At 42.9% G+C, this 26,731-nt stretch overlaps 1 long non-coding RNA gene across 1 annotated transcript in view; it reads right to left on the bottom strand.

The window, feature by feature from the left end:
* LOC143757194 (uncharacterized) overlaps nucleotides 1–26,731 on the bottom strand; it is a 58,804-nt gene that overhangs the window by 19,656 nt on the left and 12,417 nt on the right. Inside the window, exon 2 of the long non-coding RNA XR_013210432.1 lies at nucleotides 18,152–18,223. This is a non-coding gene — a long non-coding RNA (uncharacterized LOC143757194). The remainder of the gene's footprint in view (nucleotides 1–18,151; nucleotides 18,224–26,731) is intronic.

Here is a 26,731-nt window from a genome sequence, read left to right as displayed (position 1 = left end):
ACCGTATCAACAGTACCCGTTTTATGTTTAAATCGTTTTCCTCTGATCTTATGTAGTATAATTACTTGATCGCCTACCTTAAATGGGTTGGAGCTAAAATTCTCTTGTTCGGGCTGATCCTCAATTTTGAGTTCACTTGGTCTGACTCTGTAATTTAGAAAGTGAGTGCAGCGGTCAATTAATTCGTCCCAAAAACCTGATTTTTCGTTCTTTATAAGAAATTCCTTGCATCTCTTAACCGCGGCCTCAGCAATTCCATTGCTTGCGGGCTGGTATTTCACACTTTTTATCAGTTTAACTCCAACCTTTTTGCAGTAGTCCTCGACTTCCTGTCCTGTCAGGTTAGATGCATTGTCGCCCCTGACTCTCATCGGTGGTCCACGGTATTTTATCCATTCATTTAAAGCTTGCACTACTACTGAGCTTGTAGCCTGTTTGCATGGATATATTTGCAGGAAATTGGAGCAATTATCCACTATTACTAAAAAGTAACAATTCTTTTGTCTGGTCGCGGGCCGGATCGGTCCGGCGAAATCGATAGATATTTCTTCATTTTCTCGCTCTGTTTTTATTGACCCATAGTCATTATTTCTGCTGGTCATTACTTTCCTGCACTCTGAACATGCCTTTCTGACTTTCAGGTAGGTTGTCTTCAAATTTTGTATGTTAAGCCCTGTGGCTTTACAGTACTTTGCCATGTAGCTTAAACTTGGATGCATTAAATCTTCATGTAGAGTTTCAATGAGATTCTTTTCACTGTCTTTGGTGATCGCCCTAATTATTTTAGTCACCTGCACTGTCTTATCTCTGAGGTATCTGTCGACCTCAGCATTACCCGATGTGGCAGGCGTTGTTTGCACCGTGTGGCTGCTTTGATGCAGCACCTGTGGTTTCACATCCTCTAACAACACGGCAATCTCTCTCCATAGAACGTCTTGTTTTAACGCTTTGCCTTTTGCAGTGCAAAAGCCGTTAAGTTTCCATGTCTCAATATGTTCCGTCAGTGCTTTATCCACATAGTCGCTATCTGTGACTAAAACCGCACCTGTTGTTTGTGTCAACTTCATGTGCCTCAAGGCCTCTATGACTGCAGTCACTTCAGCTTGCTGTGCTGATTCCTCATGTGACAACTGTCCTTTTTGTCTAAAGACGGTCTTACCTCTTTCTTTTCTAATAAAACCCCACACAGTTTCGTCATTCTCTTTAGAACCGTCTGTAAAATAACAAACAACGGTCCCCTTCGGGATTTCCGTTATTTTGTCCTTTTTGTTGGTCTTACTCTGCCCGAAAACGATCTGCGTATCCTGTAGCAGCTTGCTCCATTTAGCCCATGTGAACTGATGAACTTTTGGTGCTTCACTCACTAAGTTTTTTGCCTCTCTCGCCAGTTGAGTTATCCCTTCACCCTTTGCTTCAACGATTATCTGTTGATCTAAGGCTAAGGTTTTTATTGGTATCAGGCATTTAGCGATGCTGGCCAAGATATCAACCGCCGATTTCGGTTCCTGTTTTACCTGATTAGCGGGTTTTGGGTATGACATAAACTGGATCGGGTTCTTTTTATCTTTCTCATTGTAGAGTACCAGTTCCATTTCTTCTTTAGTGTTTTCTACACTCACAATCAATTTTTGATCTGGCTCCCTTCTTGCTATTTTTCCTAGGGCCGGAGCTAAATCGATTAGTTCTAACCTAACTTTTTCTAGCTTGTCATTCCAGGTTAGTTCATTTCCTTTTGTGGCCCCATAAAGTGGCTTAGCTAATTTAGCATAACCTGGTATCAGATCCCTGATAAAATTCATGTGCCCCATGAAACTCTGCAAACCTTTCAAGCTCGTTGGGCTTTTTTGTCTCAACTCCTCCAATTTTTCTCTTGTAGTTTTTGAGAGCCCTCTGTCGGCTCCTGTTGTAGCAAAGCCCAAAAAGTCTACCTCCTTTTTCCCGATCTCAATCTTCTTGTAACTAGGCTTAAAACCCACTTTTATCAGCCTAGTCAGAACTTCGTCTACTATCCTCAGGTGTTCTTCTGGATCATCATTGATGATGATTAGGTCGTCGATATACACAGTTACTGGTAGACCCCGACATCAGACCGACTACAATAGCCTGAAATGCATTTGGACTATTCATGAATCCCTGTGGAAGTCTAGTATAACAATAGTGCTTAGTTTGGAACGTGAACGCAGTTTTAGCCATACTTTTCTCAGTTAATGGAACTGTCCAAAAACCGTTTGCTAAGTCTATTTTTGTTAGTATCTGGCCCTTAGGCAAACCATTGGTTACGTCTTTTGCATTAATCAGATATCTCGTATCTGGTTCGGTCACTCGGTTTAATGATTTAAAATTCGTGACGAGTCTCCAGCTTTGGTCCGGCTTCGGAACGGCCTGTAGCGGGGAATTTGTGACTGCATTGGCTATTTCTTTGATCACCCCTAACTGTTTTAATTCTTTGATTGTTTCTTCAATTTCTGCTAACGCCTTTTTGTGTATGGGGTATTGTCTCTGCGGTTTATGCACACCACCTTTTATTTCGTACTCGAATTCTTTTCCTAGCAGGCCAACATCATTTTTAAATTTGGCAGCTCCATTTTTATGTTTTTCTAGAATTGCTCTTACTTTGTCTTTGTCTAGAATAGTGTCTTTTACCATTCTGTCAATTTCTCCCCTGAGGTCAACCATTTTCATCCATCTGACTGAGACGTCTTTATTACTCTCGCCCACAATGGTACAGGCATCCTGTAATGTAATCAAATTTTCTGACTGATTAGGAATGATGGCTACACCTTTCCACGTGTACCAATCTGAAGAAATTGGTGTTTGCGATTTGTTAAAGCCATACACTCTCATTTTTCCCTCTTGTTTCTCTGCATCCCCAGGTAAATCGTTCAGACAACTGATCTCCGCCCCTGAATCCAATAGGAACGTTCTCCCATTGTAGTAGAGGTAGAAAAAGCCGTCCATTTTTTTTAATTAGGTCAGACTGGATGGTTGCTTTTCCTTTGGGGATTCCCTATTTCTGTTGTCGCTGAAACTCGTTAGACCTCACGGATCTTGTCTTGGTTTTGTCATTACTGTACGAATTTCTCCCTGCTGGTTTTTGTCTAGCTCTTTGTTCTCTGACTCTGCTTTGCTGCTCTGGAGTCATCTTATCCCATTCATCTTTTGAAACATAAGTTGAGCTATCTGGCCTGGTGCCATTTTTTGAGTATGCAGGTTTCTGTAATTGTCCTCCACTGGGCTTTCCTTGCCTTCCTCGGCTTCGCGATCTATTTCTTCGCTGATTGCTGCTTGGTTTGATTGATTCCCTCTGTTCTCTGGGAACTGTTGGCTTTTCTAAGTATTTAGTCCCTTGTCGCCCATTATAGCCCTGTGCTCCTCTGAGCCTCTCTGATTTTCTTTGACCTTCTGGCCTGTTGCCTGTTACCCTCTGGGACTCTAGCTTTCCCTTTTTCTCAGCTTCCTGCTTGGATCGCCTGTCATACCTTACTGCAAAAGTTTGTGACTCGTCCCAGTGAGTTTCTTTACCCCATGTTTTTAGCGAGTTCAGGCCTGGCAGATCATTTTCAAACTTCAGGAGTTCTTTCACTGTTTGAATTGGTTTACTACCTCTTTCGGCTCTATTTTTGCAGAATATTAGGACCCCGGTGCTTTTGATCTCCCTCAGCCCTTTCTCATATTTCTCTTTAGCCGTCACTCCCGAAATATTCTTCTTGTGAAGGGAAATGTCGTCAATTTTTAGTTCCAACCCTACCAGTTGATTAATCATTAGCTCTATATCCTCCTCATGAATATTAAGCTTTTTCCCTAATTCTACTATTTTTTGCAGTTTCTCATGTTATCTCTGGAGTCGAGTTTCATTCCATTAAACATCCCCATTTCTGTGGCCGTTATGGTATGCTTAGGTCTTGCCCTAGTTTTTCTTACTGGCCTGGGGTAATTTTCTTCCTCCGAAGAAGAGGACTCACTTGATTCAGACTCTTCCTGTGAGCTCCCTGGCACTCTATAGGGCCCTGTGATCCTGCGGCTATTCCCTGATAGTGCCTTTTTTCTTATTGAAGAGGCTGCTACTCAGGCTAAGTTTATGCCTAATCCTTCCCTGGGCTCTGGCACCTCGCTTTCTTCCCCTGCACTGAAATCATATTCATAATTTCCTTCCTTTTGGGGTACTATTTCTGGTTCTGTTCTTCTGCTATATATTGGGTTATTTGTTTCTGTTAGAACTTCCTTTCTTAGTTCAAAAATATCACCCATAACAGGGTCCCTTCCACGCCGACCTCTATTTTCTGGGAGAGCCAGACGGAGACATAATGCTAGAGCTTTTTGACAGGCATCCTGTTGTTCGGCTATCATATCTTGTTTAGCCTTAGAACTGTTCCCGGGCATGTCTAAAATTTCATCAGCTGTCGGCCCTGTCGCTGCTAAGAAGAATTTCTGCATGTATTCGGGCTCTGCTCTCCTGATGCTTCCTTTTAGGTTATGCCCCGGTTGGGTTAAAGTTTTTCTCCCCGCTAGGTCTACGTGTTCCCTAGCGTGGCTACTACTCCTTCTTTCTTTAGACAAAGGTCGTGCTTTTTTATGATTAACCCTATTTCTTTGTGGAATGGGTTCATCCCATTGGTTTCCTCTGCTTTCTTCACCTTCCCAGTCAGTCCCTTCTGGGTACGATGCCCAGTCTGCATTAATAGCCTGAGCTAATTCATTTGCAACTGCTGCATATGCCGGCCCAGGGCTTGCCTCTTGAAAGTCTAATCTTCTCTGGACACTAGGGCCTGGTCGCTCAGTATCAGAATAATTGATTTCAGTATTCTGAGAGTCCCTGCGCCTTCTCTGCGGGGGAAGAACCGTACCGTCATACATCACTCTTGTACTACCACTATAGACTTCTACACTAGAATCCATGGTTGGCTTGTATGAGACCTCCATTCCTTGATCGAAATGGATTTTAATTTTGTCTCCTAGTGTCCTATTTGTGTCAATCCGTCCAACTATGGCCCTTACATCTGCTGCTGAGGTGCAAATAAACTCCCTTCCATTGTTTATTTCGCAATCTCCTATATACCATTCCGAAGTGCCTTCCTTGGTACTTTTTTCTCGGAAAAATGTATCACGCGTTGTTACAGTGATTTGGTATACAGATACAGGTTGAGAGGTTGCAAGCACATTTAAGTCTGGTGGCCTTTGAGCCATTTGAGTCATTTCAGCTGGAAATGCAGACCAAGACAAACACTTATTTCCTTTTCTTAAGGAATTTACAAGACCCTTTCTCTTAAGGGATTTTTGTTAGTTTTGGTCAGATACTCATGGTTCTGCCGCGCGGTTTATTTCGCTTTTCCTTTCAATAGGGCGTCCCCTATTTATAGCGAAGCTTTTTTGGGTCATCCAGCTTTGATTGATCAAAATCGCTTTTTGCTCCGGGTCTTTATTATCTAACGATAATCCCGGACGAGCCCCCATGCGATGGATTTCCACGATTAATACCGTTCCAAATTATACAATATCCCATCCTTGATATTAATATAATCCCGCGGTAACTAAAGAGCCTATCCTTTAGTCGTGTCCTCAAGAGTTAGGTGATCAGTCTATATAAATTCGTATTCTATTATTGAATAATAGATTTCCCCTTTATATTATAAGTCTACCTTTTGTGGTACTCTTCAACCTTGTTCGCACTATAACAATATATCATACATATACTCTTTATACATATACACATGTTATATGCTGCCTCTTTGGCTAGGCTGTTTGATCAATCAAATATCACAGTGATTATTCTTATCTCAAAAGAATGCTCACCCTCTGATGTCGCTCTCTTCAGGAAGGGTCCTTCTGGCCCGGTTAGAAGAATGTGACTCGCACTCAATGATCCAAGGTCCAGTCAAATGATTATAATAAATGTTACAAAATTTATTAAAACAATCAAATGAAAGAGGAGTACTTGTTACAGATCATAAATGAGTACTAACTAACAGATAGATACTAGCTAGGCTTGAAGCTTCTTGCCCCTGACAACTGCTGGTGTGTCAGGTTGGTGGTTGCAAGGAAGAGCGAGCAATCTCTGTTTTCTTCCGCTTATATAGGCTTTTTCTGCAGCTGGCTTTTGTATCCCCAAAGCGCCTTAAGCATCTAGTTTCACAAGACCGCTGTTGCAGAAAGGAGCTATGTCTCTAGCAACTGCTTAGAGCATATGAGGGCCTGGGCCTATTACTACAATGTGATCGGGCATGACAAATGTCAAATGCACTAGGGCGTCGCATGATTATCATCGCGCAACATCAGCATCCCACGTGCACACGGAACGCACATGTACTGTAGGAAACCTCGTGAATTACGGCCGTTTCAGACCACAAGCGTGAAGCGGGGGTTTCGGCGCCTATTTTTAATCTAAGTCTATTCTTTTTGCTGTGCTGCTCACACTTTTGATGGGCAAAATAAATATGATTTCACACAAAAAGTGCCTAAAATGCACATAATTTGCATGTGTGTTTTAACAAGAACTGGAGTAGGCTATGTCAGAAAAGAAAATGAAGACTTACCCAAAGAAAATTTACCCATTTAAACTTGTTTTTATTATTCAGTTTTGGTAAAAGTATATGGTATTTTATAAAAAAAAATATAGAAAATAAATATTCGTGTATAATATATAAAGTGGTTAGAAAAAATTTAATCGGCTAAAAGCTGTATCGGCAAGTCAAACTCAATGAAAAATCGGAATCAGCCTAGAAAATTGTAATCGGTGCATCTCTATAATCTTTCTGATTGTCTGGTATCAAACACCATTACATATCTGATGTTCACCTAGATGTTTTATTTATTTATTTCTATATTTGCCGTAGTATTGTCGATGGGTTCAATAACACATCCCGCAAAAGGGGGGCCTTGGCCAGAACTTAGTGGTATTTGCGGGGCCTTGTCATGGAAAAGTTTGGGAACCCCTGGGCTAGGCTATAGTTTGGATTATTTTTTATAATGCTCCATTAATCCTACTAAATGCAATTTCAACTATTTCTGTAGTGTATATTTTATACAGAATACCACTTTCTCACATAACGCAAATGAAGCAGCCCCTGCACGAGTGAATAATTGATTCTCTAGCCACCGTTATCAACAAATTCAGCACTATCACCACGGACACGACAGCACCAGGTAACGTCGCACGTAAGAAGGTATATCTTAAGCAACTTCCTAAGGTATTCGGGGAACATGCCTAGAAATGGTATACCTTTAGTTAAGTTATGCCTTAAGAGTCTTCGTAGCGTCTCGAGACAACGTTATCGGGAAACGCAGCCTTGATTGGTCATGACGTCATGTAAAGTGAAGCCACCATATTGGTATTCCCTCAAATTCTATTGAATTAATAGAAAATCATCTGATTTTAATGAGAAAACATGAACTAACGAGTCAGCATTTTTATATTTGAATACTATACATTCTTACAATGAAAACATCCTAAACATTTCTGATTATTATCAATGTTCAAAACAGTTGTGCTGATTAATGTTTTTTGTGTAAACCATTGTAACAATTTAAACCATTTATTTTTCCCTCCAGGATTCATTGTTAAATAGACCCTAAACATATAAACACTACTGTTCAAAAGTTTGGGGTCAATAAGATTTAAAAAAGGGAAAATAAAGAAACTCATATTTGTATTCGGCAAGGATGCAATAAAATGACCAAAAGAGAGAGTAAGGATATCTGTTTCAAATAAATGCTGTTTTTTTACTTCCCTTTCAAGGGAACTCGAGCTGCGTCAAACGCTGTGGGAACGCCCCTGCGTTGTGCGTCCTGAAGCACGTATGGAATCAGCCCAATGGAGAGATGGAACGTCATAGGCGGGTGACGTCATCGACCAGGAAACTATAAAGCACCCCATAAACACAAGCGCAACAGCTTTCTGTGCCTTCAGTCGCGCTATATGTGAATCTGTCCCTGTGTGAATATTGTCTGTCTTTACATACTCTGCACCACACAAACAATTATATATATATATATATATATATATATATATATATATATATATATATATATATATATATATATATATTAAGAGAGATATGGCGAACGAACAGCAGTTTAGGAAGTGTGTCCCTCCCTGCTCGCATTATTTTACGAGTGGGGATACACACGTTCTTTGTTTGGGAGTGCAGCATGCCCAGACAGCTCTCGAGGGAGCTGATTGTGAGCATTGCGAGCGTCTGCCATTAAGGACGCTCCGCTCCCCCCGGGCGCTCTTCGAGGAGAGCGGTTCGGTGCGCGCTCCCCGCGGTTCGGGTCCCGCTCTTGCCGAGGCAGAGCAGAGCGACGCGTATCGGGGGAATCGCAGATGGATCTCTCAGCGGGGTTAGAGACGGGCTCTGCCTTATCTCTCCCTTCACCTGTGAGATCCAGTGCCTCAGTCCCGTGTTCGGAAGCACGCGCTGCGGTTTCTTCCGCTCGGGCTGAGGCACCAGTTATAAATGAGGGAGATGTGGAGGATTCGCCACCTTACACTCCCGAAAGTGATGAGCTAGTGGAGGTATTAACAAGAGCTGTAGAAAAACTCAGCATTGTATGGCCAGTGACTAGACAGGAGTCTGTTTCTAAATCAAAATTAGATGAGAAATTTTTGCCGTCACGAGTGCAACCTCCACGCCGGTGCTTGCCGTTTTTTCCCGATCTCCACACTGAGGTGTCGAAATCGTGGAAAAAAACGGTGTCATATAGAGTGTTTAGTCCCCAGACTTCAACATATTCTAATATTGTGGGGGAAAAATCATATGGTTATTCGGCTATGCCTCGCGTGGAAGAGACGCTTGCGAGTTTTCTCTCCCTCGAGGCTGCGTCATCTGTTAAGGCACCGGCATTATCCACCAAGCCTCTTAAAAAAGAAATATTTCGGTTTTTGTGGGTAAAGCGTATTCGGCGGAGGGTCAGGCTGCGTTATGTCTGCATACTATGTCTATTATGCAGGCATACCAGGCTGACCTGCTGAGGGACGTGAGTGAGAGTGAGGAGGTCAGTGCTGACGTGGTTCGCGAACTGCGTCAGGCTGCTGATTTATCCCTGCGCGCAACCAGAGAGTCGGCCAAGCTAGTGGGTCGATCTATGGCAGCTCTGGTGGCCGCAGAGAGACATCTATGGTTAAATCAGACAAATATAAAAGAAAAAGAAAAAGCTTTCCTTTTAGACACTCCTCTCTCCCCCCTGGGTTTATTTGGCGATGCTGTAAATTCTGTCATCGATAAATTCCAGGAGAAGGAAAAGCAAACAACAGCTTTTAAGAAATTTCTCCCTTTAAAAATTCATGTCCCTGGGGCTGCTGAGCGGGAGCAGCCCCGGCCGTCTGCGAGCTCATCATATAGGGCGCTGAAGCAGAGTGTCGCGTCTCGTGCTCCCCCTGCTGGACAGTGGGCTCAGCCGCGGCACTCTCAGACGAAATCTCCCAGTAATAGAACTGATCTGAGGACAGTTATATTAGCTAAGAAGGCTTCGGCTAAGAAGAAGTCCTGGCGCCACGGCGCGCAGGACACTGAGGGTGGTCCCCACCGAGGCGGAAAGGTGTTCACCTCTTTCTACGGTGCCCATTCTTCCTCTGTGCCCTCAGGGGCCCGTTCTGCCAACCCCGCCTTCATGCCGGGGCGCAGACGGTCCCAGCGAGCGATTTCCCGAGGGACGCTCGCTCCCTCTGAGGAGGGTTTCAGAGCGTTTAGACCAGTTGTTCCCTGCCGGTGTGCCGTTACAGGGCGCTGCGTTTGCTGCTCAAGTTACACCAGAGGCCAGTCTCGAGAGACTGGTACCCTTAGTAGAATTTCTGGCAGAGTGGAAAAGCCTTCCAAAAATATCTCATTGGGTCCTGCAGACAATAGAAAGGGATTATGCTATCCAATTCAGGTGTCGTCCAACAAGATTCAGAGGGGTTCTGCCTACAGTGGCGGGCCCCGAGCAGGCTCTGGTTATGGAACAAGAGGTGAAAGCACTCCTTCAAAAGGAGGCTATAGAACGGGTTCCTCCTCCCAGTGTGGAGTCAGGCTATTACAGCCGATATTTCATCGTTCCAAAATAGGATGGGGGGTTGCGTCCAATTTTAGACCTGCGCCTATTGAATCGCTCGGTAGGGAAGCCAAAATTCAAGATGCTCTCTATCAAGCAGATCGTGTCACAAATCAGATCCGAGGACTGGTCTGTCACGATAGATCTAAGGGACGCGTACTTCCACATTTCCATCCTTCCACAACACAGGGAGTTCCTGAGATTCGCCTTCGGGGGCGAGGTGTACCAGCACAGGTTTCTTCCGTTTGGCCTAGCTTTATCTCCCCGCACTTTCACGAAATGCATGGACGCAGCACTAGTGCCCCTGAGGCTTCAGGGTGTTCGTGTCCTCAATTACATCAACGATTGGTTGATTTTAGCTCAGACAGAGCAGATGGCGGTTCGACATTGAGATGTCGTTCTCGTTCATATCAGGAAGTTGGGGTTGAGGCTGAACGCAAAGAAAAGTGTATTATCTCCTCAGAAGACCACTTTTCTGGGTGTCATTTGGGTTTCGGTTTCGATGCAGGCACGACTCGCTCCGACCCGCATCGTTTTGATTCTCTCAGCTGTGAAACAAGTAAAGCTAGGCCAGCTACTTACTGTAAAACAGTTTTAGAGACTGTCGGGTCTGATGGCAGCAGCGTCCAACGTTATACTTTGCGGCCTGTTGTACATGAGATCGCTACAGTGGTGGCTCAGGACCAAGGGATTCTCCCCGAGGGGAAATCCGCTCCGCACGGTCAAAGTCACGCGGCGCTGCCTTCGTGCTCTGGTCATGTGGAAAGAAACTTGGTTCCTATTCAAAGGGCCTGTGTTGGGGGCTCTTTGTCGTCGCGTAACGCTAACGACGGATGCCTCCCTCACAGGGTGGGGGGCGGTCACGAGTGGTCGTCCAGCCCAAGGGCTGTCGCAGGACCATCATCTATCACGGCTTATAAATTGTCTAGAGATGTTGGCGGTGTTCCAGGCTCTGAAACACTTCCTAGCAGACCTGAGAGGTCATAATCTGTTAGTTCAGTCAGACAACACGTCGGTGGTCTCTTATATAAATCATCAGGGGGGCCTGCGGTTTCGCCGGCTTTACAAGTTGGCCCGTCAGATCCTCCTGTGGTCCCAAGGGAGGTTACTATTTCTGAGAGCAATGTATCTTCCTGGGTATTTGAATGTGGTAGCAGACTCCCTGTCGAGACAGGGGCCGAGGCCGGGGGATTGGAGACTCCATCCCGAGGTGGTGGAGCTCCTTTGGTTGAGTTTCGGTCGCGCCTTGGTGGGCCTATTCGCTTCCAAGGAGACCACGCATTGTCATCTGTGGTTTTCCATCAGCCATCCAGCCCCTCTGGGGTTGGACGCTATGGTGCAGCCGTGGCCGAGGTCACGTCTGTTCGCCTTTCCCCCGATTGCTCTGCTACCTGGAGTTCTGGAGAGGGTTCGCCGGGACGGGGTCAGCCTATTATTAGTAGCCCCGCTCTGGCCGGCCCGAGTATGGTTTGCGGACCTGATTTCTCTCCTGGACGGCTCTCCCTTGGAGCTCCCGGTCAGGAGGGATCTACTCTCTCAGGCGGGCGGCATGATATTTCACCCCCGCCCAGTATTGTGGGCTTGGCCTCTGAGGGGGCCCAGCTCATGAACTCTGGTCTCTCAACCGAGGTTGTTGAGACCATTCTTCACTCCAGAGCTCCATCCACGAGGAAGCTTTATGCCTTGAAGTGGAAATTCTTCACTTCTTGGTGTGGAGAGCACCTGCAGGACCCAGTTAACTGCCCAGTGGGTGCAGTGCTGGAATTCCTGCAGGAGCGCTTCTCCACAGGGCTATCCCCCTCCACACTAACGCTTATAACTCGTTTCCTTCGTGGCACACTGAGGCTGAGGCCAGCAGTTCGTACGAGGGAGCCGGCCTGGGATCTGGCCATCGTATTAGAAGGTCTTTCCCTAGCTCCTCTTGAACCTATCGAAGAAGTTCCTGAGAAGTTTCTCACGTTTAAGACTATCTTTCCTCACTAAAGAGAATCGGAGATTTGCAGGCTCTGTCGGTTTCACCCTCGTGCCTGGAATTTTCGCCTGGCATGGTTAAGGCTTTTCTGCATCCTAGACCAGGTTACGTTTCCAAGGTCCCTACTAATGTTGTTAGACCTACAGTTCTGCAGGCCTTTTATCCTCCTCCATTTCTGTCGTCTGACCAGGAGAAACTTAATTTACTCTGCCCTGTTAGGGCGTTAGACGCCTATGTCCACAGAACTGCCCTGTGGAGGAAATTTGGGCCACCCAAGAAGGGGTGTCCCGCGTCTAAACAGAGAATGAGCAAGTGGGTGGTCGAGGCTATCTCACTTGCCTATGAGTCGGCTGGTCAGCCTTCACCTTTGGCTGTACGAGCCCACTCTACCAGGAGTATGGCGGCTTCTAAAGCCTTACTGTCACCGCATACTTTCATTAAGTTCTACGACCTAGACTTAAGTTCTACCCCTGGGGCACAGGTGCTCTCGTCCTCTGTGCACTAGTTCTCACATGGCGGTCACTTGGTCCTATGGCGACGTGGGTATTAGCGTTCCCACAGCGTTTGACGCAGCTCGAGTTCCCTTGAAAGGGAACGTCTCGGTTACGTATGTAACCCTAGTTCCCTGATAGGGAACGAGACGCTGCGTCATTCCACCATACTCCCGGCATTCCCGCTAGCGCTTCCTTCAGGCCTATCAGAAGCTGTTGCGCTTGTTTTTATGGGGTGCTTTATAGTTTCCTGGTCGATGACGTCACCCGCCTATGACGTTCCATCTCTCCATTGGGCTGATTCCATACGTGCTTCAGGACGCACAACGCAGGGGCGTTCCCACAGCGTTTGACGCAGCGTCTCGTTCCCTATAAGGGAACTAGGGTTACATACGTAACCGAGACATTTCTATTCATCAAATAATCCTGAAAAACACAAAAATATGAAGCAGCAAAACTGTTTTCAACACTGATAATAATCATAAATGTTTCTTGAGCATCAAATCATCATATTATAATGATTTCTGAAGGATCATGTGAAGCTGTGATGCAGAAAATTCAGCTTTGATCACAGGAATTACATTTTACAATATATTCACATAGAAAACAGTTAACTTATTAAAATAATAATAAGATTATTTCACAATATTATTGTTTTTAATGCTGTGTTGGTGAACGTAAGAATTTTTTCAAAACATTAAAATTTGTACTAACACAATTAGTGTGTGTTTGACATTAGTGCATGTTTGAAGTTTTACTTACTAGTCATGTGGTTCATAGCGTCTTAGAGATGATGATCAGGACAGAAACTGCTACGGTGCAAGGCATCAGCATGGAAGGATCTAGCAACACTACAAACCATTTGTCACAGAGCCAACAATATTATTATACAATGTCAGGTTTATTAAAAGGAAAAAAGCTACAGCAGAGGGGAAATGTAGTAAAGAGAAAGAATATACAGAAAATAATTTCTTAATTAGGATAACAGAATTTGGTTTTAGGTTTGCTTATAGGTTTAGGTTTAGGTTTGCTTTAGGTTTGCACTGTTTGCTCATACAGTGTCACTTACGTTTGGATGTCAAAACCTTCTTAAAATAAATTATAAAAATTAAAAATGTAAATTTGAGAAATTGAAAAATAAGAAAATGACAGATGCATGGTGATATAGGTGAAAATATTGTGACAAAATGGATATGAAGATATGAGCTTCCTCGGTTCACCTGTGTTTCCTATAACTCTGGCAGCAGCTTTCTTCAGAAATGTTGAGCTTGTGGAGCTTCCCCTCTGTTTTAGAGGGGTTATTTTGTTGCTGCTGAAATCACAGAACATTTTTTATCAATATTAAAATATTATGTTTACGTTTATGTTAAATAAATTAGCTCACTTCCAAGTAACACCTTTACTAAAACTCTCATCTACACATAATAGGTGGTTAAAAGCCCAAACTTTAACAAAAGCTCAACCGAGTTAACGTTAACGTTAGCTTAACCTCTTCTGAAAACGGTTGAGATGCTAACGGACTTTTTCCGAAGACACTAAACCATGTCTATAAAGTAAATATTCAACAAAAGCGTGTCAATTACAAGTAAGAGAAGTGTCAAGAACAGTTGTGTGTATTATTTGTGTGCTCTTAGAGACTAATCTTACTTGAAAGCAGTGAAAACAACAGCGAGAGAGGGAGTTTTGCTGCCTGTCAGTCGCAGTGGTCCCGCGCCGTTTCCATGGCAACTCTGCGCCACTCCAGTGTTTGAAAGCGACTCGAAAGTTCAGGCGCACGGCCATTGATTAACCCCATAGATTAAACCACGTCAAAAGCATGCAGCATTTACAAATATAAATATCTAGAATTAGAACATTACTTAAATAAAAATCTCATAAATATTAAATTATTAATTTAAAACTAATTTTGGAGATCTATGTGGAGATTTAATATGTGCAATGGCCTATGCATTTTTAGTTATTAGTTATTTTTTTGCTAAAGCCTAGACTACTTCTGGTAAGTGTTAATGCTTTTCCCCGGGCTTAAGTAAAAATATGTTTGTGAAAAATAGTAGGCCTAGTATGATTTAATTAAATGCATTTATGGTGAGACAACTAAATTTTCATGTCAATCTGTGTACATTTTGACCACGAACAGTCACTTTAATTCAGCGCGTGCAGCACAGCTGAGCATGTCTGAGACTAAGAGTTTTAAACTGTGCAGCCTACAGCTCTAAAAAGACCAGCCATTTCTCATATTTATATCACATCCTTTATCAAAATGGTTAATTATAAAAGACATGTTGTTGTTTTAGTGCAAAGAGATGGACCCGTGCAAATATCGGCCTCCTGTATAGTGGGCCGACCCAAAGCCGCTGTAACGGAGCTGGGGAATAGAGCACTGACTAACAGGAGTTCTGCCTATGCCTGGCCGATGCCTCTGCGATGTTATAGGGAGGGAGGCCGACGCTCGATGTTTGGCCGACGTCGGCCAGACGTACGTGTGCTATCTGGGTATTGTAGGCATACAATAGAACGTAGCCTACTTCTCAAAATAATAATAATAACAACAATAATAATACATTTTATTTGAACATTATTTAAAGGAATATTTATTTTTTTGTCCATGGTTTAATTTAGTAAATCTGTTTTTGCAGCGCTTCCCCAAAAAATAAAAAGACACAAGTTTAAATTTACATTTGATTACCACCGTTTTTGATAATATATTTGGATTAAATCATAAAAAGTAGGGGTGTAATGATACACAAAACTGACGGTTCGGTTTTCCCACGGTTTTGACGTCTCGGTTCGGTTCAGTTTAGAAAGCTAAAAAAAAAAATTTAAACAGTGGTTTAATGAAAAAATGATGTCTTTGTCTTTAAATTAATTCAATTACAATTAAACGTTTTGCAAGGATTAAAAATCTGCTAATGATGTAAACTATATAGGGAGCCGCACATTACTACAACATTAAAGGTTAACAACAGAGCCTAAATTTAGATGCTATTTATTTTTTAGATATAATAATCAACACCCAACACATTGTATGAAAACATGTGAACATAAGGCAGTTTTTGCATTAACTTTACTCTAATTCGTTATTGAAATATAATAATTTACACAGTTGCTGTCATTTTCATGAAACATATTTTAAACGTACATTAAATAATCAAGATATAATTAACAGGTTAAGTAAAATATAATATGTAGGATAATATTGTGCATTTATTTAGTGCAAGAGTTAATTTCTCTAGGAACCAACAAGTTGTGGAACCTGAATCACTTGCCTGCTGAGGTAAATATAAGGCTAGACAAGCTATGCAGTTTTATTGACGTCTTTGCGCTGCTGAAACACTGATTGAGCGATTACACGAGTTATGATGCCTTTCAGTAAGTATACTGTATTTTTCAACATACCTTCAGGTGTCCATTCATGTTTATTCTGTAACTGAGGAAGAGATGATCGCGTTTACTCGCGTTTACTCCGCGCTGTCGCTTGAAATGAGGAGCTAGTACAGCGATCTGTCACGCCACATCAAAGAGCGCCAAACGGCATTTATTGTTTGATTTTTGTGATCAAATAGTCAGAATTTGAAGATTACACCTTGCTTATTATCGAAAGTAACAAAACACGGAGCTTGCTATTTGGTGTTAATGGTGGTTAGGCGACTACAAAACTGAATTCGTTGTGTACACATTCCAGGCAGTGTTGCCAGATCTCGCGGGACAAAAAAGCAACCAGGCCCGTGAAAACAAGCCCAAAACAAGCGACTTTTTCTCATAGACAGTAAAAGAGCTTTTTCTACGGAGCCCCCCTAGGTTCCAGGAAGAGAAAAATAAATAAACTGTGTGCACGGTTTTACAATCCGTGGTGACAGATAGTTTTAAACTGTGGGTACAGATTGTCAATTTACACCCATGTGGACAGATTGGTAAACTGTGCCTAGTTTTGTAAAACTGTGCACACGCTAGTTTATTTTTCTTCTGTAATGAAGCTTGGCTGTCCATCTAGTGAAAAATGTTGGTACTGCGGCCAAATAAAATCTTACTGAAAGCTCATTATTTGAGATATCAACCTAAAATTTGGAACACAACTTCTTCAGATTTTTGGCTTACATTTTCTGGCAGTTTTAGAGTAAAATATATTTTGTAATATATATATTTTGTATAAAATATAAATAATTATATTTTTACGTTGTTCATTTTCATAAACTCAAACTTGTATAACTTTTTTTCTGTTTCACTTTCCTCATTTCATAAAACTTAGCTTCAACAATAATCTGGCAAATGTCTTCTTTAAAACAAGACCAACCATAGGTCTATATTCCAAAGCATTCTTGAATTACAACCATTTAAGTTTGAATAGTGATTTTCATGTCTATTCGAAAAAAGGGGGAGTGACAGTTAAAGGGTTAAACAATATTAAACTATAATATCTATATCTATAATATCTAAAATATAATTTATATATAAAAACTCTCCTACAGTCCAGTCACTATCAGTCGCGACGGTCACGACTCGCACCTATTTTCATTTAAACGTCACTCACTGACGTTTCCTAACCAGAAAAAAAAAGATTGCCCTGCTCTGCCTCTGATTGGCTAGTACTCATTGCCATCTGGGTCAGAGCCAATTAGAAGCAGGATGTGGGTGGGAAAAAACTCTGTGTATAGGGAAAGGGGAGAGACAGAGGGAACAGGCAAGACAAACTCCTACGTTTAAATAACATATAGAAAATATCTGCTTGACAACGAGCTGAGAACAAGCCCAAATAAGCAAGTACACTTTAGAAACAAGCCCAAAAAAAACGCGACCCGCAACTAACAATATTTGTAAGCGACTTTACAGAAAAACAAGCCCAAAGTCGCTTATAATAAGCGGACTTGGCAACACTGATTCCAGCTCCAATTAATGAGCCGGGCTGGGCGGGGCCGGGGTAGCTTGCAGGGCGGGGCGTGTTCGGTACGCCATGAGAGTATCGCCATTCGAATCGTGGGTTCTGTATCGCGGTTCTTCGGTTTGGTTCGAATATCGTTACACCCCTAATAAAAAGAAACATTAATTTTCTGAATAAAATACATTTCATAGGACAATATTATTCTTAAACATTTTAATAAATTATTAATGTTAAAAATAAGTTGTTAATCTAATTCATTATTAATTATCGAATTTAATTGATTAGACATGTTTTATTGAAATTTTAATAAACAAACAAATTATTTCAAGTTTGTAATAATAAAAGCATTTGTTCAACCAAAAAAAATTCCTGTTTTCATTAATTTAACTGTCATTTTAACTGATGATAATAATAATAATACCCATAATTTAATAATACAGTTTATTTATTTAACAATTGATTAATACTGTAAACCGTGATATTTTCTGAGACGTTACCATGCTGTGAAAATCTTATACCATTACAACCCTACACGGGAGGGTCCCCCACCCCACCCCCGCTGTTAAAAAAGTAACTCAGTAACTTTTACTCTGAGTCAATTTCAAATGAGCTACTTTTTACTTTTACTTGAGTAGATTTTTAGACCGGTACTTTTACTTGTACTTAAGTAAAATTTCATTGAAGTAGTAGTACTTTTACTTGAGTAGAATATTTTATTACTCTTTCCACCTCTGCAAAATTGAACTAACATCTGTAAAATAGTGGATAAATACTGTATGTACTTACTCTTTCTAATTTTCGACTGTGTTGCTGTGCGCCCTACGAATTGCAGGTGAAGGTAGTAATGCAGCTACATTCCTTTAAAAAAAAGTTGAAAACTATTATTACATAAATATTTCCAAGTATAGTACCATTAGCCTATAACTGATGTGAATAATGGCTGTATATGCGTGTCAATGGGCCATTACCGGAGATAGCACACCGCAAACATTAACACATTTGTGCACTTCATCAACCGGGCATATTTAAAAATGCGATGGAATATGCGGGATATTTATGCAATTTAATGCAATGAAATTGCGGGAACTTGCAAAAATTGCGGGAACTTGCAAAACGTCTCAGGTTACGTATGTAACCCTGGTTCCATGAGAGGAACGCTCTGCGTGATTGCGTCGGGAAGCACGTGTATAATCAGTCCAATGGAAGAGCGAGACGTCATAGGCGGTGACGTCATAGACCAGGAAGCTATAAAGCACACCAGAAAACAGACCGCGACAGCTTCTGAAAAAGCCTGAAGCAAGTCGATCAGGGCATGCAGGAAGTATGGCAGGAGAACGCAGCGTCTCGTTCCCTCTCAGGGAACCAGGGTTACATACGTAACCTGAGACGTTCCCTTTCAAGGGAACTCGAGCTGCGTTGAGACGCGGTGGGAACCCCATACCCACTACGCCATAAGACAAATGCCCGTTCTGTGTGTCCTTGCGCACACTAGAAGCAAGCAACCTAGCCCCGGGAGTGGAGAGGTGTAGGTCATAAAGTCTGACAAATGTATGAGGTTAGGACCAGCCTGCCGCATTACAAATATCCTGAAGGGAAACACCCGAAATTAAAGCCTAGAGGCAGCTATACTCCTTGTAGAATGGGCCTGAACAGCCACAGGTGAACGCTGTCCGGCCGCTTCATAAGCAAGTGAGATAGCCTCAACTACCCACTTGCTCATTATCTGTTTAGATGCAGGGCAACCTATCTTAGGTTACCCGAAGCAGACAAATAATTGTTCTGATAAACGCCACTGAGCAGCTCTGTGGACCTAAGCATCCAAAGCCCGGATAGGGCATAACAGATTTAAGATTTTCCTGATCTGGGGTATTAAAGGTGGAGGACAGAAGGCCTGGAACACAAATGACCTGCACATTTAGTAGGGACCTAGAAATACAACCAGATCTGGGGTGAAGAAATACTACCACCAACCAGGTGCAAATCCAAGTACGTGCAGGCCTCAGCCTCATGTACCACGGAGAAGACGAAATTAAGGATCTCTCCTCAGAGATAGCCCAGCAAAGAAACATTCATTACAGAAATCAAGTACTTTACCAACAGGGCAGAAACGAGATTCAGAAGGCGTTCTCTGCACCAGGCAGAGAACAGCATATTAGTCTTCTCGTGGAGGGAGCTCTAGACTGGAGTATGGTCTCCACGACCTCGGTCGAGAAACCTGAATCTATGAGCTGGGCCCCCTCAGAGGCCGGGCCCACAGTATCCACAACTCCAGAGCTCCCAGGAGCAAAGATATCGGGAAAAGCGTATAGGTGTAGCGGCAACCACACCTATTACATTACATCCAGTCTAAGCGGAGCTGGATGCGTGAGGGAGAACCACAAGGGCAATGCATTGTACAAGTGATGCGAAAGGTCGACTTGTAGTTTGACCGAAGTTCTCCCTAAGAAGCTCCACCACCTCGGGGTGAAGTCTCCATTCCCCGGGCCACAGCCCCTGCCTCAACAGGATATCTGCTCTGATATACGAGACCATCAGTGTGTTATCCGGACCCTTCGCCGACCAACCACTCATGATTGCCCCCGACTTGTGAGGGAAACATCCGTCGATAGCATTATGCGTCGACAAGAAGCCCCCAACACTGGGCCTGGACGAGGAACCAAGGTTCTTCCACATGACCGAGGCACGAAGGCATAGCCGCGTGACCTTGATCATGCGAAAACGGATTTCCCCTCGGAGAAAACCCCTTGGTCCCGAGCCACCACTGCAGGGGTCTCATGTACAGAAGGCCAAAAGTAACTATGTTGGACGCAACTGCCATGAGCCCCAGCCAAAGACCTTTCACCGAGCGGCCACTCATGACCGCCCCCCATCCTGTGAGGGAAGCATCCGTCGATAGCGTGACGCGTCGACAAGAAGCACCCAGCACTGGGCCCTGGCGAGGAACCAAGGTTTCTTCCACATGACCGAGGCACGAAGGCATAGCCGCGTGACCTTGATCATGCGAAAACGGATTTCCCCTCGGAGAAAACCCCTTGGTCCCGAGCCACCACTGCAGGGGTCTCATGTACAGAAGGCCAAAAGTAACTACGTTAGACACAACTACCATGAGCCCCAACTGCCTCAGAGACTGTTTGCAGTGAGTGACTGACCTAGTTTTACATTCTTTACGGCTGTGAGAATCGCAGAAATACGTGCCGGAGACAGACGTGCTTGCATTGTTGTCGAATCCCATAATACACCTAGAAAGTGGTCCTCTGAGCTGGGAGGAGTACACTCTTTTTGGTGTTGAGCCGCAACCCCAACCTCCTTATGTGGGACAGAACGACATCTCGATGTTGAACTGCCAAAAGCTCGGACTGAGCTAAAATCAACCAATCGTCGATATAATTTAATACGCGAATGCCCTGGAATCTCAGAGGAGCCAGAGCTGCATCCACGCATATTGTAAAAGGTGTGGGGTGATAACCTAGAACGAATGGAAGAACCCGATACTGGTATGCTTCGCCCCTGAAAGCAAACCTCAGGAACCTCCTGTGATGAGGATGGATAGATAAGTAAGCATCCTTTAAGTCTATTGTGACAAACCAGTCCTCGGACTGAATCTGTGACACAATCATATTTAGCGTAAGCATACTTTGAACTTAAGATTCTGAAACCTGCTGTTTAATTGACGCAGGTCTAGAGTAGGACGCAACCCCTCATCCTCTTTCGGAACAATGAAGTAATGGCAGTAAAACCCTGACTGTCTGCCGGGAGGAGGAACCCCTTCTACAGCTCCTTTTGCAGAAGTGTCAGTACTTCCTGCTCCATAACCAAAGCCTGCTCGGGGTCCACCACAGTGGGGAGGACCCCTAGAAATCTGGGCGGACAAGAACCGAATTCTGAACCCTTTTCTATAGTGTGCAGGACCCACCGAGAAATATGTGGCAGTAGTTTCCACGCTGCCAGAAATTCTACTAGGGGAACCAGTCTCTCAAGACTGGCCTCTGGATTTGGTTGAACAGTCACTACGGTGCCCTGAAGCGGCGAACCGGCAGGGAACAACCGAACTGACCGTTCTACGACCCTCCTCGGAGGATCGTATGGGGACGCTGACACCTCGGTGCCCTGAACGGCGAACCGGCAGGGAACAACCGAACTGGCAGCGCTGCGACCCTCCTCAGAGAGTCGCACCCCAGAGGGCGCCGAGGAGAAACGATTTCTCAAAACCGTCCCTGCCCCGGAGGAGCCCTCAGAAGCTTTATTAGAGATGACGACAGTCCTCAGATCTTGCCTCCCTTTAAATAACTTAGTTCCAACGACCCTCCTCGGAGGATCATTGGAAAAAGCAGGCACCTCGGAACCTCGGAAAAGTTCATGAGACTGCTCCGCCCAGCAGTCTCAGGAACATTAGATTGGTGAGGAAGAAACCTCTGGAACGCCGCTGAACGGTTTATTCTTAGTTTTTTTTTGTTTTTTTTTATCAGAAAAACTTATATATATATATATAAATTATCACTCCGTGGCCACCAGCAGGAAAACAACCGAACTGGCCGTGCTGCGACCCTCCTCAGAGAGTCGCCACCCAGAGGACGCAGAGGAGAAACGATTTCTCGAAACCGTCCCTCCCCAGTATAGCTTATCTGTTTTTGCACGACGCAATTCTCGAATAGCGTCAGTGCTGACAACCTCACATTCATCCATGTCTTTATAATTTACCCACCAGCGTTGCCTAATAAAAAAAATTATTTAGATGGCTGGTGGGTAACGTCGGGGTTAAAAATGATGACGCCGACTCTGGAGAGAGAAAGCTAGTAAGCGTCTCTTTAACCCGAGGCACTGTCATACCATGATACTTAATACCCATAGCATTACTATAGTTAGACGTTGGGCATTAAACACATAAAATAGAAACCGACTTATTCCACGATCTCGACACCTCAGTGTGGTGTGTGGAGATAGGGAAAAAACGGCAGTCCCCGACGAGGAGGCTGAGATACAGAGTTTTTCTGTTTTTAGATTTATTTCATCTAATAAACTCTTTTTATTTTCACTCTCATAATGTTCAGCTGGCCAGAAAATATTTAACTAGCAACAGCACTAGATAAACCTCCTTTTAAAGCTCCTCTTTATTCAACAGAGTTATGAGCTGACTTATTTATTCATTTATTGAAAACTCAAACATCTGCCTTTTCTTAATATCTTTATTTGTTTTGTTCTCTTTTTCTAAACAAAACACTAACGATACCAATTCCTCGGAACTGGAAATCGCCAGCACTGGATCTGGCAGGTGAAAGCTGAAATAGGGCGGGGCCCGTCCCAACCCCCGCTGTCAGAGCCGTTTGCGAACCCCAAAATGCGAGTCGCCGCCGTGCATCGGCAACAGCGGGACCCGCGCGGGGAGCGCGAACCGAACCGTCCTCCTCGAAGAACGCCCGGCGGGAGCGGAGCGTCCTCACGGACAGCTTCTCGCAATGCTCACAGTCAGCCCCCTCGAGAACTGACTGTGGCATGCTCCACTCCCAAATAGTAACAAAAAGCTGATGTGTGTGTCCCCACCCGTGATATAACGTGGGCAGGGAACAACACAAAAGCTGCTTGCTCTCTTTTGCCATATAATATATATTTATTGCAACTTGACAGACAACAATAAATATGACAAGGACAGAATACACAGATCGCTTGCTGAAGGCAACAGAAGCTGTTGCGGTCTGTTTTCTGGTGTGCTTTATAGCTTCCTGGTCTATGACGTCACCGCCTATGACGTCTCGCTCTTCCATTGGACTGATTATACATGTGCTTCACGACGCAATCACGCAGAGCGTTCCCACCGCGTCTCAACGCAGCTCGAGTTCCCTTGACAGGGAACTGCGGTTTGATGAAAAAGAGAAAAAAAGTGATTCCCCCAACACCCTGTTCTCACTAGGCTACTACCTTAATGTAAAGAGTCATTTCTTATTACTTCCTTTGATAAGCAAGCATACTACATCATAGAAAGTGCTGGGAATATTTAATTTCTCATCTTGTTTTATTTCAGACTGTAGCGAGTGTAAATAAGGTGTGGCCCCTTTAAGAGCTGCTCGCTCCCTGTTGAACTGTCTGCAGTGTTATATTATATGTGCGCCTTGAACACCCCATGTGTGCGGGTAATTTCTGTTTGATGCTACTTCTTTTATCTTATTTTGTTTATTAAGTAACGATGTGAAGGTAGAATGTGTGACAGACAGTTATACGAGTTCGATTTGTGTGATGTCAATCGCCTCCGTGAGTCTGTCTGGCCTCTGCAATAACTTCAGTTGTGAGCTATCCCATCGCGTAATTGCGTCACTTCATAACGTTCCCATGGAAACAGGGGGAAATGGCTGCTCTTGTGTGAAGCAAACGTAACATTTTTCAACTTTCTGCTAAGATATATGTGACTTTTTTGCAACGAAAATGCGAGGATTATGAAATCATGCAAACCCCGCATATTTTGCACGGAAATCGGCAATTTATGCGGCGAAAGTGCGGCGTATTTGAAAAAATGCGGCCCCCGCATGAATATGCGGACTTTGGCTGATTATGCATTGAATTCAGCGATCGCATAATCGCGTTTTTCTGGAGGGACAGATAAACAGTATAGTCAAATTATCCAGCATAAACACTATAGTCAAATGATGCAGCAAAAACACTATAGTCAAATGATGCAGCATTATAGTTAAATGATGCAGCATAAACACTATAGTCAAAAATATAATCTAAACATACATAATATTTTGTACATATAATTTTTCATATCATACAGCATATAGCATAGTCTAGACAATTTAAACGTAACTAAAAGCGGCCTATTAAGATATATTTTAAATTTCAATACTGGATGGCAAGTCTGGAAATAGTCCAACCAGTAAAATATGTACAAGTTTATATAAAATAGCTTGTCAACTAATGTAAGTTAAACTAAAAGACTTACTCATCCGAAATTGCATCCACGGCTGGATCAAGTCGCACTTCAAAATACAAACGTTCGTCATCGGAGTCCCGCTCTTTTTCTGAGGAAAATGTGAAGTCGTCGTCACTATCCAGGTCGAGCTGAAGAGCTTCTTCGCCTGTGTAGCGTGCCATCTTCCAAACGCGCAGGAAAGTGAATGAATCTAGTGATGGAACTTGCTGCTTTTAAGGCATTTACCTGGGGGGCGTTTATCTATTTTGCATAGATCGCCTCAACCCAGCTAACACAGTTACGTTGTGAAGACGTAACCGGACCAGACCATATTCGTCGTAGCGACGTACCACATAACGTTCCAGCGACGTAACTTTGTGATTCCCATAATCGTCGTGGCAACGTTATAGTGGTACGTCGCAAGAACGTGATGAGGACGTCTTAATGACCAAACTGGTATGTTGTGAGGACGTATCATCAAAGGACCGTGTTAGTTGTAGCGACGTACCACATAACGTTCCAGCGACGTAACTTTGTGATTCCCATAATCGTCGTGGCGACGTTATAGTGGTACGTCGCAAGAACGTGATGAGTACTTCTCAATGACCAAACTGGTATGTTGTGAGGACGTAACATTAAAGCACCGTGTTAGTTGTAGCAACGACCAAAACCACATAAAAAAAATCTCTAATCAGCATTTATTCAGTGTGTTACCTGTACGATTGTGTGTAGCCTATATGCACCGCATGCATCAATGTGTCACACACGTGTGCCTCAAGAATCAATCAACTAGAAAACATTCATATCATTTATTAATCAGCAGTTAGTTGATGACATTTTCCACAGTAAGCTAATAAACAATTAACATATAATTTTTTAGAATATATATTGTAAAAGTTAACAACAAAGTTATTGAGAAGTGAAAATTTGGCATATACATTAATTTTAATTAATTTGATCTTTAAGAAAAAAAAAAGAAAAAAAACAATGAAAATTTCTAATGAATCAAAAAGTCTTATTCGTCTTCAAAAAGTAGGAGAGTTTCATCATCGTCATCATGCTGCTGCACACCTTTTCTCTGGTCCTGCTTCTGCAAAATGAAAAGTATATTTCAGTTTTATACAATTAATTGCACATAATTTTTTTTAGTTGACTTTGACATTTGTTGAAATTAAATTAAATGTTAGATTCAGCTGGTCAATATGATTTATTTAAAATATGATGGTTTCATTATATTAATCATATAAGATAACTATAAATATACTATAAATCCAGTAATTGTGTTTACTAAATGGCTCAAATGCAGGAAACAAATACATGCAATAGTGAGTTTATTAGTATTAGTGGATTAAAAAATAGTAGCCTATATAGGGATTACGTGAGAAAACCAGTTCTCTTCACACTTCATCACAGTAGGTGGCGGCATGTTGGTTCGCAACCCGCCATTAAACCAAAATGAAGAAGAACTGACGTTTGTTCGGCAGTTGTTGAATGAACGATATAAGAAAAAACTTCAGCTGCGCTGTGTGAGTAACCATGAATCATATCTTTCATTCTAATATTTTATTTGTTGTTATGATTGTCAGATGTCAACTGTATGTAAATTATGACGAGGTGAGATGCGCTAATCATGTTAGTTTATAGCACGAGATCCAAACTTTTGTTTTACCTAACGTTAATTAGATTCGAATGAGCGGAATTGGAATAGTTAAAATTCAAACATACCCCAAGCCTAATTGACCTAAACGACATAATGTGAAATGTTCTTTTGTCAGACTAAACTCCTTCCAAACACTGTAGGAGGCCACTGCCCGCATCACCCGCCGGGTGTTTTCCCCAGGGTTTGGACCTCCAACAAGACTTAAATGGTGTGTCTACAAGATGGAATACATTTTCAAAATGGTAATAACTTTTGTTATTTAACTTAATTCTAACACTTTTTTGTCATTTCACGTATAGTTCACTATTCACATACCACTCTATTCCGAAATGTCTCCTCTTTCATTTTTTCTTCAAGAGAGAGGAGTTCCTCCATAGTGCCACACACATCAAGGCTCATCTCCTCCACTCGCTGACTAGTCCCATCACCCAGGGCACGAGCATAGAGTTCATACAGGGCTGCTGTTGAGCTCCTCATCGCCTTCATCTCACTCTCTATGCTGATGATTCTCTGAGTGAGTAGGCTCAGGAGGTGATCTGGGAGAATCAATATTGATTCATTCAAATAAAGGTAAAAACTAAGTTTCAAATTATGTTTTGCATTTACCATTCTTCTGGATGTCTCTAGGAGGCGCTGGTCTTAATGATGCATCAAGAATGGTACAATCTTCAGGTCTTGATTGCGTTAGTGTGGTTTGTTTGTTCGGTTTAAATGCTGGGGGAAATGGCAGCTGAGGTTCCACTGTAAATAAGAAATGAAATGTACTTGTATTGGTATCAATCAACTAATGAAATTAATTTGGGTA

This window comes from Siphateles boraxobius, unplaced genomic scaffold (assembly GCF_051911475.1).
Source record: "Siphateles boraxobius isolate OS27281-9 unplaced genomic scaffold, OSU_SipBor_1 30, whole genome shotgun sequence".
Taxonomy (NCBI): domain Eukaryota; kingdom Metazoa; phylum Chordata; class Actinopteri; order Cypriniformes; family Leuciscidae; genus Siphateles; species Siphateles boraxobius.
This window is presented reverse-complemented; position numbering and strand designations above follow the sequence as displayed.